This window comes from Chrysochloris asiatica, unplaced genomic scaffold, assembly GCF_000296735.1.
Source record: "Chrysochloris asiatica unplaced genomic scaffold, ChrAsi1.0 scaffold00836, whole genome shotgun sequence".
In the NCBI taxonomy this organism is placed as follows: domain Eukaryota; kingdom Metazoa; phylum Chordata; class Mammalia; order Afrosoricida; family Chrysochloridae; genus Chrysochloris; species Chrysochloris asiatica.
In genome coordinates this window covers 12,083-18,880 of record NW_006409354.1, presented here as the reverse complement: position 1 = coordinate 18,880, position 6,798 = coordinate 12,083, and the positions used below count along the sequence as shown (strand labels likewise).

The 6,798-nt window shown below is 39.0% G+C and overlaps 1 pseudogene; it reads left to right on the top strand.

Moving 5' to 3' along the window:
• Nucleotides 1-6,338: 6,338 nt before the first annotated feature.
• Nucleotides 6,339-6,798, top strand: part of LOC102813813 — a 1,672-nt pseudogene continuing 1,212 nt past the window's right edge.

Here is a 6,798-nt window from a genome sequence, read left to right as displayed (position 1 = left end):
AAACATACACACAGTGAAGTAGAAAACCTGAACAGACCCATAACAAAACACGAAATTGATGAGGTCATCAAAATAATCCCAAGTAAAAAAAGTCCAGGTCCAGATGGCTTCACTGGTGATTTCTACCAAACATTCAGGGAAGAGCTGTCACCAATTCTACTCAAATTATTCCAGAAGATAGAGGAGGATGGAAAATTTCCTAATACAGTTTATCAAGCAAGAATAACCCTTACACCCAAACCAGAGAAGGATGTCACTAAGAAAGAAAATTACAGACCAATAACCCTCATGAACATAGATGCAAAAATTCTGAACAAAGTCCTAGCCAACAGAATCCAGCAACACATCAAAAAGATAATACATCATGATCAAGTCAGATGCATACCAGGGATGTAAGGATGGTTCAATTTTTAGAAACGATCAAAGTTATGCACCATCTAAATAAGAAAAAGGAAAAGAACCACATGATCATATTGATTGATATAGAAAAGGCATTTGACAAAATCCAACATCCATTCCTGATAAAAGCACTGAAAAAAAAAAAAAAAAAGGAATTGAAGGGAAATTCCTCAACACAATTAAACCAACAGCCTACATTACACTCAATGGAGAGAAACTGAAAGCCTTACTTTGCAAACGGGAACCAGACATGGTTGCCCTTTGTCACCACTCCTATTCAATATTGTGCTGGAAGTCTTACAAGAGCTATATGGCAAGACAGGGAAATTAAAGGCATCCAAATTGGCAAAGAGGAAGTAAAAATCTCTCTATTTGCAGATGATATTATCATATATGTATAAAACCCCAAAGATTCAGTAAAACGCTACTAGACCTCATTGGAAGATTCATCAAAGTGGCAAGATATAAGATAAACATACAAAAATCGGTTGGATTCTTCTATAACCAAGTGACAGCATTGAAAAGGACATTAGGAAAGCAATACCTTTACAATAGCCACCCAAAGGATGAACTATCTACAAATAAATGCATCCAAAGAAACAAAGGATTTATACAAAGAAAACTACAAAACACTACTACAGAAAGTCAAAAGAGACCTATATAAATGGAAGAATGTACCATGCTCCTGGATAGGAAGACTTAACATTGTGAAAATTCAATACTGCCCAAAGCAATTTACACATATAATGCAATCCCAATCCAGATTCCAGCAACATTCTTCAAAAAGATGGAAAAAACAATTACAAACTTTATATGGAAAGGAAAGAGATCCAGGATAAGCAAAGCACTACTTAAGAAGAAGAATAAGGTTGGAGGCCTCTCACTCCCCGACTTCAAAATTTACTACATGGCTACAGTGTTCAAAACAACTTGATATTGGTACAACGAAAGATACATAGATCAACTGAACAGAATCGAGAATCCAGAAATTAACCTATCTACATACAGCCAATTGATTTTTGACCAAACACCTAAATATATCGCATGGGGAGGTGATAGTCTTTTCAACAGATGGTGCTGGCAGAACTGGAAAGTGATATGCAAAAGATTGAAACAAGACCTTCATCATACACCTTATACAAAAACCAACTCAACATGGATTAAAGACCTGAATGTAAATCCCAGAATTATGAAGGCCATCAATGAAATAATAGGGACAAAAGTGATGGCATTTAGTCAGGGAATACACAGACTGCCAAACATTTAAAAAACTACACAAAGTATACAAAATAGATGAGTGGTACATACTAAAATTTAAAAACTTATGTGCATAAAAAGACTTCACCACAATAGTAAAATGGGAACCCACAGAATGGGAAAAAATCTTTTGCAAGGACACACCAGACAAGGGACTTATTTCTAAAATATATGAAGCTACAGAAACCTCTACAAGAAACAGACAAATAACCCAATTAAAAAATGGGCACAGGACATGAACAGACACTTCACCAAGGAGGAAATCCAGGCAGCCAGCAAACATATGAAGAAATGTTCACAATCACTTGCCATTAGAGAGATGCAAATCAAAACAACAATGAGATATCATCTCACTCCAGCAATAACAGTAAAGATTTAAAAAAGCAGAGGACAATAAATGTGGGCAGGGATCTGGGGAGACTTGGACACTCCTGTATTTCTGATGGTACTGCAAAATGGTCCAACCTCTCGTGGAAAGCAATATGGTGCTTTCTCAGAATGTTGGAAATAGAAATACCTTATGATCCAGCAATTCCTCTACTTGGTATTTACCCACAAGAAATATGAGCCATAATACGAGTAGATATATGCACATATATGTTCATCCAGCACTATTTACAATAGCAAAAAGATGGAGACAGCCAAAGTTCCCATCAACTGAAGAATGGATAAAAATGCTGTGGTACATACACAAAATGGAATACTTCACTGCCTTCAAGAATAACCATGAAGCTGCAAGCCACCGCACAGCATGGATGAACCTTAAGAACATTATGTAGAGTGAAATTCGTCAGTCACAAAAGTAGAGATACTGCATAGGAACACTACTGTAAAAGACTAAGAAAAAGAACACATACTAAAGGGGGGAGGATTTTTTACTGGTTGCTGGGATATGGGGTGTGTGGAAAGGAGAAAGACAGGAAGGTGGAACACAGGGCAGGGAATAGATACAGGATAGTTTGGGTGCTGGGGAGCGGGCAATATACAAGCAGGGGAAGGGAATGGAAGAACAAAGAGGATGGGAGAACAATTAGGCAGGCTTGCATGGGCTAAGTGGAACAGAGGTAAAGAATGATGTATGCACAACCTTGGAACAACAGGGCACTGTGGTACAGGAATGGAGACATTATTGGAATGTGCAAAAGAGGAGAAATAATATTAAGATGCTTGACTGTCATTTGGACCTTGGTTTCCCTTGCACACCATTATGAAACAGATAATGGAGGGGAAGAGAAATAAATAGTCAGACATACTACCATAGAAAGCTTGTAAGTCAGTATTCTGGCTATAACTGATTGGGATACCTAAAATGGGGCTACAACGTGCCCAGGGAAGGAGGCTTCCTGTAGAGCCTCTGCATTTCATAAGACTATAGGTGGAATCCTGAACAGCATCTAAATCTTCAGAGGTGGGATATTTCCACTTGAAAGAATGGGTAGACCAGCCTGGAGTGGAATCTTTCAAGAAGATACTTCTTGAAAGAAAGACCTAAAGGAAAAATACAAAAACATATAGGCAGACTGACTGATTATTACAGGAACAAGCAAGTTGCTCACCCAGGAGACATCAAAGCAAGCGGTCGGGTCCCCTCAGAGCAAACCCTCTTCCAAGACTAAGACTCAATGGGAATACACACACTGGTGACCAGGTTCATTACCAATAAGGGGAAGTGAGGGAAAAACAGCAATGAAGCTGTGAGCTAAACCCTACGACGCTCAATAGACTTCTGTGAAACTAGGTGGAAACCTGGTTGGCTAGCAGTGTGGCAAGACCTGGAGACTCTTCAGCCCAGAGTCAGTGATATAGCCCCAGATAATTAGAGTGGATAGTGGAACGTCCAGCTGATCAGAAGAGAGGGCATATGCACAAGAACACCCACACTTGGAGATAATACCAACTTGAACAGGCTTCAATGACTGGATGATTAGAGCTCAACTAGAAGAAGAAAGAAGAGCAAAAAAAGAGTAATTTGATACAATTTGATGAACTTGACCTACACCTATGGATTCAGTAGCTCAAAAGATGGAACAAGTCTTTACAGCAAGGATCATTCCCGCCCGCTCTATACAGATAGTAGACAGGGATGGGCAACTTGGACATTGGCTACCCAAAATGGGGGGATACAAAGGCAAGAAGTGACTGGCTTAAAAGCTTTCAATAGGGAACCTACATCCAGAGGGTTTGGAGGAAGGTAGAATCTCTACAGAGTTGTATCCAATATGTCTAGGCGGGGCTGATGAATGGAAATGTATCTTGTGATACAATAGTGAATAATTGTTATAAGGACTCATTATGAGGGTTGGAAATGTAAAGGTAGACGTTTTGTAGCAAGGAAAGGAGTGATTTACTTTGCAGTCTAGGAGTGGAGGTCCCTGGGAGCATCAAGGGAGAAAAGTGGAGAGCGGGACCCTACCCAGAGAAGTAGTGACACCAGAGATGGAGGCAGAGATGGTGACGTGGACAGATGGAGCAGCTGGGGACAATAGACCCAGAGAGGGAGAGGGGCTGTGTGCTGATGATCGGGGTGTGCGAGGTGCTGGGCAAGCTTGCAAGTTACCCTTTGGTTGGTTGATGATGCATGGAGGGGCTTGTAACTAGGGCAATGAAGTGATATATGTTAGTTTAAATGATCAATGTAAACCTAATGTTCTCCCATAAAGAATAACACATAAGTCACAATAAAATATTTAAAAAAAATAATTAAATAAATGTAATGCTTAAATTGATATCCTAGACATAAGTAAACTGGAATGCAGAATTGTTGACCATTTTTAATTCAAATCCAGTAGCTTGCTGTGATTGGAATGACAAATTGAAGAGTAAGAGCATCACATTCAGTATCCAAAACAACATTTCCTGATGTAACCTGAAGTATAATGCTAGGAGTGATAGGTTATTATATACATGGCTCCAAGGAAGAGTAGTTAATAGCATTGTTACTGATATTTACACAGCAACACTGAAAGTCAAAGTTAAATAAAGTTTTAACAAACTATTTTACAATCTAAAATTGATCAAATGTGTGTTTAGGATTTGTGATAATTCTTTGTGATTAGAGTTCAAAAGTTGGTAAGAAAGAATAACTGGAAAATACAATGTTTGTGATAGGAAGGATACCAGATATTGTATGTAAAATTTTTCATGATCAATGACATATTCATGGGAATATATATATTTTTGGTCACATAAGAGAAGGAGTAGACTTCATTGTGTGCAATACACAGGAATGAAATAAAATGCATAAGGCATTAAGACTTAGGAGTGCGGTGAATCCCATTTACATTCCAATCCAACATGTTTTTCACGAATTTCGACCCTGGGTGTTACCTACTGTAGTTAAAACACTGGGCCGACCTGCATCAGAGTGGTCTACAGTGATCATGTATTGAAGAAAAGAGAGTTGAACACATGCCTGGAACATCTGGTCCACATTTTCATCTATGTGAAAACCACCACAGCCAGTTGCCAACCCTCAATCTATGCAGAATTGCTAAAAAGAGCACTAATTTCCATTTAGAAATGATCAGCATGAGCTCTGAGAACTTGACAGGGAAGGCAGTCAATGAGCTACCCTGCAAAGAGTTCTCTGGCCTACAGAGGGCACTAAGAAACTATTGAAAATATGCAGCTGACTTAAGGAGTTTGGTAGCAGTTTCCTGAAGGCTAGTGAATATCCCCTTAGGGATAAGCAGGAAAAATTCTTTATTGCACTAAATTTTTTTTTTTTTTTTTTTAGCTAAAACTGTTCTTCTGGTCCTTCCTACAAGTTCTCCAACCCTCATTAAGGTTTAAATTTTCATGCCAACTTTAGATGACAAAAAGGGGAGTGATTGTCCAAAAGTTACCTTTTATTACCCAAAGTATGCGTGAACTGTAATGAGAAGTTCTGGGGAACTTGTATTTAAGTGGAATTTTCACATTTACCCATAAAGAATACCAATGTACCATCAAGTATTTTCTTTATTTGTGAGTTTGAAATACATTCTTAAGGTTATCTATTACCTTTCTCCATATTCAAAGGCCCGTTATTTCCACACACAACTATTCTGAAACCTCTTTTAATAAAATGTGGGGTTATAATAAATGATTTAGTATAAGTCTTTTTTCTGCAGGCCATATGTAAATTTCGATCAGATGAATTGACGCAATGGCTGAAGCATAAGTATGTGAGGTTTGCACAGGACCCAATATTGTTTTGATCTCTTGTACCTAGGGTAACTGTGATTTGGAGTTAATTGATGGCATGTAGGACAACAAAAACATAAGTTCACTCTAACAACCCAACTGAAATGCAGTGGTGTCATATCCAAAGACAAACCTTGGTTTCCTACCTCTAAGTACTATTTACTGCTGTCTTTAGATAGAATAAGAAATGACACAAAGAGAAACATGGTTATTCTGCTTCACTGTATTCTTCAGTGTGAGTGATTTCATACACCCAGAGTTTCATGATTTGCATCTTTAGCATTCCTTGTTTGTTTGGCTGTGTGTCTTGGAAATCATCAAAAAATAAATGTGTTCCTCAAGTGGGGCCCAGACCTAAGTCTTAAATACTCTGCCTCATAAATATGTAAATAATCTGAAGTTTACTACAACAGATAAGGATATATCTGCGTTCCTAGAGCCCAATCAACAACCATACCACTCTCCATTTGATGTTCTGGGATAACAGCTGTCTAACCATGGACTGGACTTTGAGAGTCGTCTTGTTGGTTGCAGTAACTACAGGTAAAATAGTTCCCAATCCCAGGGATGGGGAAGGCATTTTGTGTATTCATGTTGAATTTCATCCACCCCAATTTACTCTCAGTAGGTGGCCAATCCCAAATCCAGCTGGTGCAATCTGGAGCTGAACTGAAGAAGCCTGGGTCATCAGTGAAGATCTCCTGCAAGACATCTGGATATACCTTCACTGGCAACTCTATAAATTGGGTGCGTCAGATCCCTGGACATGGGTTTGAGTGGATCGGGTATATTAATCCAAGCAGTGGTGGAACAGGCTATGCACAGAAATTCCAGGGCAGAGTCACCATCACCAGTGAAAAGTCCACAAGCACAGCCTACATGGATCTAAGCAGTCTGAGCTCTGAGGACACGGCCATGTATTACTGTGCGAGAGACACAGTGTGCTAACCACATCCT